We start from the raw sequence: 13,818 nt of genomic DNA, 5'->3' as shown, positions 1-13,818 counted from the left end.
ATCCGTGAACACAATTAATCTTATTTCGACCGGGTGGGGTTGTCGAACAGTGGAGACTCCCACGGCAAAAACTATGCCTTTTTACTAATCTGTTTTCTAGGAGTACTCGATGAGTCGGAAAAATCTCAGTTCACCACGCAGGCGGCGGAAAAATCTATCTTACTTGGAGGTAAATTTTTCCTCCAAGCCAGAGGAGAAACCCCCTCTTCTCTGCTAATTTGGAATAAAATGAATGTAGAATTTAATAAAACTGAAGAGGAAGAAGCTTTTCTTAAGGAACGGCTCTTTTCAGGGTTGAATTTTGAGTCGTTTAGTGAACTGTGGTGCTATAATTTGGAATAGGCCTAAATTGTAATTCTAGACCAGGTCATAATACTACTAAGTGACCCTCTGCCTTAAGTATGCACACTGTTCATTCAAACCAGCACGTCAGAATAGGGATCGAATAGCTGGAATACTATAATGAACCAGTTTGTTACGTACCGGCAATATCAGAAAATGTATGAACCAGGGGAAAGTTTTCCAACTCCCCACCTATTTTCCGCCAATATTCAGTCGGGCTGTTATACTCGGTACATAGCAATAATCCCATCTATCTGAGTTGAGCGACAGCATAAGAGACAAATAATATCACAACAAACAATGGTCAATGAAATGTTATTGTTGATCAATGTTACGCGCTTTCAATATTTTTGGCCTTCACATTTAGTTTTTTTCTGACTCTGAAACACCACTCTTATCATAGTCGGTATGGTAAAACCGAATAAAACATAAATGGTAGGAAATTGTATTCTCAATAACTTTTGTTATGTAGTACTTTTCGATAGAACCAGTAACATAGGTATATTAAATTTTAGTCGCCTTCCCCTAAACTACAATTTCAAGCAGGGTGAATAAATTTTTTATATCTTAGACTGTAGTTTCTTATTCCCTGACTCTATATACCGACTTTCATTAAATTCTGTTAACCCGTTTTCTCGTGGCTCGGCGTTGATATGGACTTAGCAACAAAAATACAAATTCATGAATATCTGTGTCATCATTGCCGGTACGGTAACAATGTATGACATAAATGATTGGAAATTTAATTTTATATAACTTTCGTTATGTAGTATTTATCGATAGGATGACTAATAATATAAATATTTGAGAATTAAATTTTAGGCCTTCCCCTTAACTACCATTTCATTGAGCATGAGTAAAAATTATTTATAGCCTAGATTGTAGTGGCTCATCCCCCAACTTTACATATCAATTTTCATTAAATTCTCTTCAACCGTTTTCTCGTGATGCGTGTACATACATATATACATACATACATACATACATACATACATACATACATACATACAGACAGACAGAAATTATGGAAAAGTAAAAATTGCATTTCCTTATTACTATGGACATGACCAACACAGAAATACCATTCTTTTCAAATTCTGAGCAATGTACAGACAAAACTCTTATTTTATATATATATATAGATTATTGAACTTTAGGAAGTTTTTCATTCATTAAAATGAATTTAAAAATTGCAAACAAGTCCCCTTTTTGCACTAAGGAGGGAGGCTTTATATTGAATAAGTACACAATATAAAAATTATCTATATATTTAATCTCTGACACATTGAAGTAAACATTACTGAACAAAATTAGTTTTATTACAGCAGTTTTCAAATGTATATTACAAGCAAATTTGAAATCAATCCATGTCCCATACTACACTTTCAGAATCTTGCTCTGCTGGTTGTTTTCCTTTGTCAGAAAATCGCTCAGCAATGATCGTAAAATAATCCTGATGTTCTGAGGGAATTATTTCAAGCATTTTAGAAACATCATTGGCCTTGGCAGCTTTTATTGGTACTAGGTCAAAGTAGGCTGAGGGTACACTTGACATAGTTGACAGGTTTTACAAGTGAGAAGTCATATGTCACTAGGCCACTGCAATGAGGAGATACTATTACACATTTTGATGTTGATGAGAATTCAAAAAAATGAAGTCACAGACTATTTATTCCCTTTCAGTGTAACAGATTTTTTTTGAAAAAGGAATCAAAATGTGTAGAAAAATAAAAATATATACTTTGAGGACACATTTGGAACACCAACGTTTTCAGGCTAGTACTTAATATGTCATATCAATGTGAAGGAGTATACACTGTGTCTTGTTTCCTTTTATTGAGGGGCTGATGACCCTTTAAACAACTAGCATAATTGTCATCATCATCATCATCAACCTTTTATTGAGTTCTATTATAGAGAAGTTTCAGTCACATGCCATGTAAGAATGGCCATGTGAAGGAAACATATGGCGTACTACAGAAAACCTACTGTTGTGTACCAAAGTGTACCAAAAATGAACAACCGTACGATTCCTACTTTGGCCTGCACAGGCATTCGAGAAAACATACAGTTCTCTTACAGTACTAGCTACATAATTTTCAATAAAACTTATTAGCAGTGAAACAACTTCCTTTGGTCCTTTCCTAGCAGTTGTCTCATCATACACATACATGGAGGCTTTATTATCAGAGAACCTGTGTATCCCAAAAACAAAAACCCAAGGTTGCCTGTAATAAAACTTGTTCCCAACAGGTATATGTGGAACTGGAATGTTCTGCATATAATCAAAAGTAATCATTTCTGCTTTTCCTTTCTCATTTTCCTCACATCTTTTCACGCTATCATAAAATGATTTTGCTCTTAAATTATGAAGTTTAAGTACATTTTTTGCTTGTATCTTTAAAGCCATGTTTGTTTCATTGTTGATTTGACATTTAAGTTGTTTACAAATCCCACATATATTCACCCCAGGATGACGAAATCCATAGTTAAAATGGTCTTTGAAATAGTCATAGAAATAATGGTATTTCACATTGGGATTGAATACATTTTTATCAGCTCCATTGGATTTTATATCTTGATAAATCAAATATATTTCTGGATCATACTTCTCCATGAAAAGTTCCCATAACTTCTGAACTGATAGGTTACATGATAAATACTTCTTTTTTTCTACCAGTTTTTCCATAATGCACAACCCTATATGATAATGAACGAATGAACTCCTGTATTAACATATTGGTATCCTCCGGAATCCTGCGCTGTTGGTTGTGCCTCCCTCGACCATCTGTTGGCGAACACACACCCTCCCGGAAAAGTTGACATATTCTTCCTAATCGTCGCTTCATAATGCTATGAAGTGCTACAAATGGCTTTTCGCATACGACAGCGTCTTGGAAACTAACTTTAACCTAAGAGAGAATAAAATGTATTAATGTATTACCATTCAACTTTTCTGTTATAGCTTATAATATATCCATTCACAGATTTCCTACCCACCTTATAGTAGTAGTTTGCTGACCTTGGTTGGTGTTGGAAACTATTTTCCTGTGGTTTTCTGGTCTTAGGTATGTAAGGCACAATGAGGAAACATAGATAAGTGTCCTGTGCATCCTTGCGTTTCATTCTATTAAACTCATTCAATAATAGAATCTTCGAATCGTGAGATATCTTATTGAAACATTTCCTTTTGCATCTGTAAGTAGAAAAAACAGGGCAATCACTATTTGATATTGATCCTTTAAGGGAACATTCAAAAAACATTTTAGAACTGTAGCCCTCACTCAGCAGTGTATTCGGTATTATGGTTATAAATGAATACCTAGCCTATTCTTAAAAATATTTACCTGCAGTCTGCACCAGTTTGTATTGCTGGAACACATTCTCCTGTAGAATTTTCATGTTCTTCACCATTTACGTTCTTCATTTTAAAAATATTTATTTTCCAAAGTGCAGGTCTCCGTTTTTCTTTTCAAACGAATTCAGAGCATTGATTGTCACTATCACTGCTAGTGTCTGCATTTTCTCACCACTCCAAACAAATGAAAGAGTGCGCGCGGCACTGTTTCCATCAAGCAGCAGACAGATTCGTGCAAGAAGAGGACCAGCCCCCTTTTCCAACTTAATGCATGAATTTTCCTACGTACCAAGTGTACAACAAGTCTCGTTTTCATGTTAAATATTGCAGAGTGCACTGGTATGCACCACACAACTCTTAACTCAGATACCATAAAATAGTGGACTAGTCCCCTTCTTGAACTGAGCGCTTCAAATTATTTGATAAGCCATGTGGGGAACAACACAGAAAGGAATGTTGTTGTAGCAGGTGATCTCAATTTACTAAATGTTAACTGGCAAGGTAATGCGAATGACAAAAGGCATTACCAACAAATGGTGAATAAGTTCATCTGGCAAGGTCAACTGAATCAAAAATATGGAACCAGATAGAGGGAAAAATATTCTAGATGTGGTCCTGATAAAATCGGATGAGCTCTATAGAGAAACTGAAGTTATAGATGGTATAACTGATCACAAAGCTGTTTTTGTTGTAGTTTAAAATAAAGCAGGGGCGGTTCCTCCATAAGGTTGCAGGTTTGCACTACCCCCATTAATGTTTTATGTTTATTTTAGGTAAAGTTTTATAATTTGGATTACTCAACTACTATATTTTCATTCAACAAGACAAACCTTTCAAGAGCTTGAAAGAGCAAGTACTGACTAGAGTAGACTACAAGCCGGTACTTTTAGATGTTCACTGCAGGAGCCGAAAAGTTTGCAGCAGAGAGTCAACCTGAGGTAGGGTGAAACCTGGGCTGCCAGAGGGGTGCACGGGGCTGATCGAGGGGTGCTTTTAGGCTGCTAGAAGGGTGCGCATTGAGAGGAAAAGATAGGCGTGGCTTCTTATATATTGCTTAAATGGAGGTTTATCAACCTGGCTCCTCCTACCACGGCCGACTTGATGCGTCGCCCTAGCTAGCTCCTTGCAGCGCAGCGAGGGATCCAGTCAGTCGTGCTCCTACGTAACCAACTACTAGCAAAGTCGCTAGAGACCGTTGGCACTCAATGTGAGAGTCTGTTATAGAACAGGGATGTCACCTAGCGGCATTGGATGGAAGTTCATCTGCTGGATATATAATTAATGGCTTTAAATTTGAAACTAAAAACCGCCATTTCTTTCAGTATAGTTGTGAACATTGTTATGTGCATACAAGCTTAGTAGCTTACTGATTTCCCTGTGTAAACATTTGTGTCAGCGTGTGTTTTTATTATTGTACGTTTTTATCAATTAGTGATATTTTGCCAGATCATGAATTCGGTGCAGTCTTTGATGTCTGGGCCATTTCTGCAAAGGACTGCCGAAGAAAAATCCGAGGTGAAATGAATGGGTAGGCCCACGCGACGTTTAATTTTGAAACCAGATACAACACCGGAATTAGGCTTCCCCAAAGTGTTTCATTTCAATATGGTAAAAGAGTTCTTAAATGAAAGAAATGTCCCTGAGTTGTAGTAATATTCCCAAAAATAGAAATGTAAAATGTTTGTTTTATTTTTAATAATAAAAAGTATTGTTGATGTACCTGGATTTGAAAATTAGCCTGTAATCATATTATATCAATGGTAAACATTGAGCACCACTGAACTTTTAAACCACCAGCCGCCACTGAAATAAAGGCGATACAAAAGAAGGTTATAAGAGTTGAGCTATTAGGCAATACTATATGGTTGATAAGAGAGGTATGTGAGAGTTTAAAAAAAAGTAATTATGATCAGTGGAAAATGGAAAAAAAAAAAAAAATGTAAACAGACTAAGGTGATGGGATTAAAGCAATAATGATTAAGGACTGTGAAAACAGGTGTGTATTTTTAAAGGTGGTAAGAAATGGTAAAAACCTTTTATATTAAGAGAAATTAAGAATGAGGTGCAGGTTAGAAGGGAATAGTTAGGAATGGTTGTGGAAGTAAGGAGAGATGGAAGAAACTTACTAGGAAATTGACTTTTGGCCACAAAAAAGGTCAGCTAGCAATAACATGATGACGAACATAGTTGGTGGCCATATGAATTTTTGCCAAGAAATGGAAAGATATGTATAGGTACTTAGGCAGAAACAGGTTCTGGGAAGAACATTCCAGGGAACATTAATGAACAAGGGGATTGTTTATGTGAGGACTTACAGTCAGGAGTATGTAAAGATTGTTCAATATAAGGATAATGTCAAGCCTGAGGAGGTGACTAATACTGGTAATAATAATAATCGTATGGCCTCAGCTACTGTGTGCAGACATTTCAATTTGACGCCATCTGGCTGTCTGCTCGTCAATTTCGACGTTCCGTTTTACTCTAGGCCCCCACTAGATGGCAGACCGAGTAAACCGAAACTCTCTTGGGCGTCTATGGCTGAGATGTTAATGAATTTTGTCGGGTAAACACCAAATATGTCACCAGAGATCTTTTACATGCCGACATCGTACGACATGGAGTGTCGAATGGATTTTTTTCCGCCCTTCAAAAATCCGACTACCTCTGCCGGGTTTGAACCCGCTATCTTGGGATCCGCAGGCCGACACTCTACCGGTGAAATACTGAAATATACCTATAATAATAAAGAAGAAGACAGGTGGTCTAATGTTTTAAGGGGAAGGAGATTGTAGGCTAAGGGCTCCATTCAGGATCAAAATTCAGGACAGGTGTCTGTGAGAAATCGGTACGAGTCACTGCGGGTAGAACAACCGAGGAAAGATGAGGAACAGGGAACTGTTGCTGAGATGTGTGGAAGTAGGAGAAAGGGAAGAGAAATGTGGAATAGTGGATAGGACAAGACAGGTGGAACAGGGTCATGGGAGGTAGAAAAAGGACGAGGAAGTAGCTTCTGCAGCTGTCACGAAAAAATAGGGTTGACCAGGAGGGGGGGGGGGGGGATCAAATGCGGGTTGAGGCTCTGGTCATGGGAGATTCCATCGTTAGACACATCGGGAAAGTGTGTGGAGGAAAGGGTACCAGGGTAGAGTGTTTTCCAGGAATTCAGTTAAGGCAGATGTTGAGGAAAGTAGAAGAGAAGGAGAAGGTCGTAGTGTTTCACATTGGTACTAACAATATAAGACAAGCAGATATAAGTACCAACATAGTTGGGGATGTGTGGGACCTGGTAAATGCAGCCCGGGTGAAGTTTAAGGAAGCAGAGATTGTTATCAGTGGAATACTGTGTAGGAGGGATACTGACTGAAAGGTGATTGGGGATTTAAATGAGACTATGGAGAGGGTATGTGGGAAACTGGAAGTGAGATTTCTAGATCCTAATGGGAGGGTAGGAGATAGGGATCTGCACTCAGATGGCCTTCACTTAAACCGCAGTGGTACATATAAGTTAGGAAATTTGTTTAGAAGGGTTATAGGGAGGTACATTCAGGGAAACGGGGTGGGCTAGGGAGCGGTGTTAAGGGAACAGGGAACTGGAAATCAAGTAGGGATGACATAAAAATGTTGGTGCTCAACTGTAGAAGTATTGTAAAGAAAGGAATAGAATTAAGTAATTTAATAGATATATATTTACCGTCCGACTCGTTGGCTGAATGGTCAGCGTACTGGCCTTCGGTTCAGAGGGTCCCGGGTTCGATTCCCGGCCGGGTCGGGGATTTTAATCGCTTCTGATTAATTCTTCTGGCTCGGGTACTGGGTGTATATGTCCGTCCAAACACTCTCCTCATCATATTCAGACAACATACTACACTACCAACCACCACATAAACACGCAATAGTGCTTACATCCCTCCATAGGGTTGGCGTCAGGAAGGGCATCCGGCCGTAAAACAGGGCCAAATCCACATGTGCGACACAGTTCGCACCCGCGACCCCACAGGTGTGGAAAAAAGCGGCAGGAAAAGAAGAAGAAGAATAGATATATATTTACCAGATATTTTAATAGGAGGTGAATCATGGCTGAGAAATGATATAATGGACGCAGAAATTTTCTCACGGAACTGGAGAGTGTATAGTAGAGATAGGATAGGAATGGTGGGAGGGCGAGTATTCATTCTGGTGAAAGAAGAATTTGTAAGCTACGAAAAAGTTAAAGATGATAAACATGAAATTCTAGGTGTAAGGCTCATTTCTAAAGATAATAGGCAACTTGATGTCTTTGGAGTGTACAGACCGGGAAAGGGTAGCGCTGACACGGATTCAGAATTATTTGATAAGTAATCAGCTATATGGCAAACGACATGGAAAGGAATGTGATTGTAGCGGGAGATCTGACTTTACCAAATGTCAATTGGGAAGGAAATGTGAACAACAGGAAGCATGACCAACAAATGGCAAATAAGTTAATATGGGAAGGGCATCTGATTCAGAAAGTGACAGAACCAACTAGAGGGAAGAATATTCTGGATGTGGTGTTGGTAAAACCAGATGAGCTCTATAGAGAAATCAAAGTAATAGATGGTATTAGTTTTCACGAACCTGTTTTGTGGTAGTTAAAAATAAGAGAAAGAAACAAAGATATTAAAATCAGGACTATTAGACAGTACAATATGGCTGATAAAACAGGCATGTGGGAGTTTTTAATAAGTAACTACAATCGGTGGAAAATGGTAAATAAAAAAGTAAACAGACTCTGGGATGGGTTTAAAGCAATTGTTGAGGAATGTGAAAATAGGTTTGTACATTTAAAGGTGGTAAGTAATGGCAAAGATCCACTATAACAGAGAAGTAAAGAGACTAAGAAGGAGGTGCAGGTTGGAAAGAAATAGAGTTAGAAATGGCTGTGGAAGTAAGGAGAAATTTAAGGAACTTACTAGGAAATTGAATCTAGCAAAGAAGGCAGCTAAGGATAACATGATGGCAAGCATAGTTGGCGGCCGTACAAATTTTAGTGAAAAATTGAAGAGTATGTATAGGTAGTTTAAGGCAGAAACAGATTCCAAGAAGGATATTCTGGGAATCATTAATGAACAAGGGGAGTGTGTATACGATGATCTTCAAAAGGCAGAAGTATTCAGTTAGCAGTATGTAAAGATTGTAGGTTACAAGGATAATGTCCAGATAGAGGAGGCGACTAATACTAAAGAAGTATTAAAATTTACCTATGACAGCAATTACATTTACAGTAAGATATAAAAGTTGAAAACTAGAAAAGCAGCTGGAATTGATAAGGATTTGGTGGATATACTAAAGACAATGGGTTGGGATATAGTACCATATCTGAAGTACTTATTTGATTATACCAAATGAATGGAGAGTTGCTATTGTAGCTCCTGTGTATAAAGGAAAAGGTGAGACATAAAGCTGAAAATTACAGGCCAATCAGTTTAACATGCGTTGCATGTAAGCTTTGGGAATGCATTCTTACTGATCATATAAGCAATGTTTGCAAAATTAATAACTCGTTTGACAGAAGGCAGTTTGGGGTTAGGAAAGGTTATTCCACTGAAGCTCAAGATATTCCAGCAAGATATAGCAGATATCCTGGTTTCAGGAGAGTCAATTGGATTGTATTGCGATTATCCTGTCTCAGGCATTTGATAGGGTAGATCATGGGAGACCACTAGCAAAAATGAGTGCAATTAGACTTGACAAAAGAGTGACTGAATGGGTGGCTCTGTTTCTAAAAAATACAACTCAGAGAATTATAGTAGGTGAACATATAAAAAGTAAACAATTAAGCATGAATAAAACTTTCTTTATCTGTCCCTGTAATAATTAAGAGGGGAATTCCTCAAGGCAATATTATTGGACCTTTATGTTTTCTTATATATATATATATATCAATGATATGTGTAAAGAAGTAGAGTCAGAGATACGGCTTTCTGTAGATGATGTTATTCTGTACAGAGTAATAAATAAGTAACAAGTTTGTGAGCAACTGCAAAATAACCTCGATAATGTTGTGAGATGGACAGTTGGGTAGGCAATGGTATGATGATAAACGGGGTTAAAAGTCATGTTGTGAGTTTCACAAATACGTAAAATCCTCTCAGTTTTAATTACTGCGTTGATGGGGTTACCTTTGGGGATCATTGTAAATACCTAGGTATAAATATAAGGAAAGTTCTTCATTGGGGTAATCACATAAATATGATTGTAAATAAGGGGTTCAGATCTCTGCACATTCTTATGAGAGTATTTAGGGGTTGTAGTAAGGATGTAAAGGAGAGGGCATGTAAGTCTCTAGTAAGACTAGAGTATGGTTCCAGTGTGGAGTGGGTATGTGGGAAACTGGGAGTGAAATTTCTAGATCCTAATGGGTGGGTAGGAGATAGGGATCTGCGCTCGGATGGCCTTCATTTAAACCGCAGTGGTACGTATAAGTTAGGAAATTTGTTTGGAAGGGTAATAGGGAGGTACATTCAGGGAAACGGGATGGCCTAGGGAGCGGTGATAAGGGAACAGGGAACTGGAAATCAAGTAGGGATGACATAAAATTGTTAGTGTTGAACTGTAGAAGTATTGTAAAGAAAGGAATAGAATTAAGTAATTTAATAGATATATATTTACCAGATATTGTAATAGGAGTTGAATCATGGCTGAGAAATGATATAATGGATGCAGAAATTTTCTCACGGCACTGGAGTGTGTATCGTAGAGATAGGATAGGAAAGGTGGGAGGGGGAGTTTTCATTCTGGTGAAAGAAGAATTTGTAAGCTACGAAAAAGTTAAAGATAAGACACATGAAATTCTAGGTGTAAGGCTCATTTCTAAAGATAATAGGCAACTTGATATATTTGGAGTGTACAGATCGGGAAAGGGTAGCACTGATGCGGATTCGGAATTATTTGATAGGATAGTCAGCTATGTGGGAAACGACATGGAAAGAAATGTGATTGTAGCAGGAGATCTGAATTTGCCAGATGTCAATTGGGAAGGAAATGCGAACGACTTGATTCAAGGACTGGAAAAAATCCAAAGAAAAGCAGCTCGATTTGTTCTGGGCAATTTCCAACAAAAGAGTAGCGTTACGAAAATGTTGCAAAGTTTGGGCTGGGAAGACTTGGGAGAAAGGAGACAAACTGCTCAACTAAGTGGTATGTTCCGAGCTGTCAGTGGAGAGATGGTGTGGGAGGACATCAGTAGACAAATAAGTTTGAGCTGTGTCTTTAAAAGTAGGAAAGATCACAATATGAAGATAAAGTTGGAATTGAAGAAGACAAATTGGGGCAAATATTTGTCTATAGGAAGGGGAGTTAGGGACTGGAATAACTTACAAAGGGAGATATTCAATAAATTTCCGATTTCTTTGTAATCACTTAAGAAAATGCTAGGAATACAACAGATAGGAAATCTGCCACCCGGGCGACTGCCCTAAATGCAGATCAGTAGTGACTGATTGATTGAAAGGCATTTACAAAAAGGCACAAAATTTGAAAACAGCTAGAACTGAAAAGATTTCTTGGGTTAGTCTAAAGGCAATGAGTTGAGATTAGTGCCATATCTGAAATATTTACTGTAGACACAATAAGCTTTTGGGCTTTTACAGTGTCAGAAAACAAGGTGAAAGCAAGGTTGCACGTCTTCAGAAGAAAATCTCATCCGTTCATGAGCAAGACTTCTCTAATAATGAAGTTTTGAATTTAAGAATGTTTTACCGTTGATTTATAGCAAATAGTACTTTCATTCATCACTAGATGGCTTGCTCACGAGATTTACTTCTGAAGATGCAGAGCAAAGTTCTCTGCGAAACATAAAGAATTTCACCTCATTTTCTGGATGGCAAAAGCCCAAAAGCTTGCTATCAAGTCTACCATTACGGACCATCTGAAATATTTATTTTTGATTATTTATATGAAGAAGCTATACCACATGAATGGAGAGATGTTATAGTAGCCCCAGTGTACAAAGGAAAGGGTGATAAACATAAAGCGGATAATTACAGGTCGATCGCCTTGACGTGTTGCATGTTAGCTCTAGAAAGCATTCTTTCTGATTATATTAGGCATATTTGAATTTTTTTTACAATTGGCTTTATGTCACACCGACACAGATAGGTCTTTTGGCGACGATAAGATAGGAAAATTCCAGGAGTGGGAAGGAAGCAGCCATGGTCTTAATTAAGGTACAGCCCCAGTATTTTCCTAGTGTGAAAATGGGAAACCACGGAAAACCATCTTCAGGGCTGCCGACAGTAGGGTTCGAACCCACTATCTCCCGGATGCAAGCTCATAGCTGCGCGCCCCTAATTGCACAGTTAAGGCCACCGACGCTTCCTTCCCATTCCTAGGCCTTTCCTCTCCCATCGTCGCCATAAGACCTATCTGCATCGGTGCGACGTAAAGCAAATAGAAAAAAAAAATACTAATTTGGGACAAATATTTCAGGTTACCTATGGGAATCAACATCTGTATCTTCTCATGGCCAAGCAGGCATCAATTTTTGGTAGTGAGACAACGTCTCTCGTAGTGCATTGGCACTGCTGTTGGCTCCAAGTAGCCTACACAGTAGCCTCCACGGTACTCTACTGGCCATGCGTCTTGGTGTGTGTGCTATGCACCAAATGATGAGCCCAACTTAGCACATAGGGGTGAAATGCTGGCAACCAGGTTTGAGTTAGCAGGACAATTTATAATGTCCAATAATGGACCATTTATATTGGTATGTTTTGAGCTGTCAATGGTAAGCTGGCGTGGAATGACACGTAGAATAAGCATGAGTGGAGCTTTCAAAAGTACGAAGGATCATAATATGAAGATAAAGTTGGAATTCAAGAGGACAGATTGGGGCAAATATTCATTTATAGGATGAGGAGCAAGGGATTGAGATAAATTATCAAGGGAAATGTTCGATAAATTTCAAGTTCGTTGAAAATTATTTTAAAAATAGCTAGGTAAACAATTCTAAATAAATGTAAATATGAGGTAAGCAATTGATAGGGAATCTGCCACCTGGGCAACTGCCCTAAATGCAGATCACTAATGAGTGATTGATTTGACCCTTACTTCAATCCTGAAATACCTTCATAACTACATGAAGACATCGGCAACCTTTATTTACATCCATGCTAATTTGATTGCCCCAATGGAGATCTTTCATTATATTAACAGAAAGAACTTCTCCTCTCTGTGTGAAACTTACAACTTGACTTTTCGCCCTGTTTACCATCATTGTCTGTAGTTCATCTCACAACTGTGTCAAGGTCCATTTGCAGTCGCTCACAACTCTGCTACTTATTCACTACTCTATACACTGTAACATCATATGCAAAAAGCCTTATCTGTGAATCCAGTACTTATGTACTGTGCTTTCTTTCTGCCAGTATTCAACAGTACACAGTACTGGCACCTTATTTTCCCAAGTTTATTTTAAAAAGAACTGCGTTTGATTGACAGAGAAATTTACTATAAATACTCCAGCAGATGGATGTTCATGAACAGAATTTTTAGTTTTGATTCTTGCATACCATACTTACATGTTTCATAGACTCCACAGGTTGGTAACGTAGCTGGTAACAGGAAGCTTCCTTTCCGATTGTTTCCAATGTCAAACAATAAGTTCTATATCTTCTCTGCAATGTTCAGTTATTCATGTGACTTTAGAATTAATCTACTGTGTGTTCAATCAGTGCAATCATTGTATAAAATGAGTAAAATTAGTACTATAGTTATTTTATGGCAATGATCAAAATATGGAAGGATGAAGAAGTAGAAACTGTCAAATCCATTTACGATCCTGTAAAACATAAAACCAGCACCAGAAATACACATGGTAAAGAGGATCACAAAATCAAGACCAAAGATCCACGGGGTTGAAAAGAAACAGATTCTGCTAATGAATGGTCAGCCTGCTGGACACTTTTGCAAAAAATTGCTTCAGCAGGAGAAAGGAGTGGATGGTGATGACAAGGAAGTATCGGAGTGCATGTTAAATGTGTGGAAACTGCTGTAATAGTACCTACATGGTGAGTACCGGCAGCTTTTCTCCCAGAAAAAGAGCACTGCTGATATATATACATGAGGGATGATCAAAAACTAAGGTTACATGGTCAATATTC

Source organism: Anabrus simplex, chromosome 3 (assembly GCF_040414725.1).
Source record: "Anabrus simplex isolate iqAnaSimp1 chromosome 3, ASM4041472v1, whole genome shotgun sequence".
Taxonomy (NCBI): domain Eukaryota; kingdom Metazoa; phylum Arthropoda; class Insecta; order Orthoptera; family Tettigoniidae; genus Anabrus; species Anabrus simplex.
The sequence above is the reverse complement of the archived record's forward strand: the minus strand, read 5'-3'. Positions refer to the sequence as shown.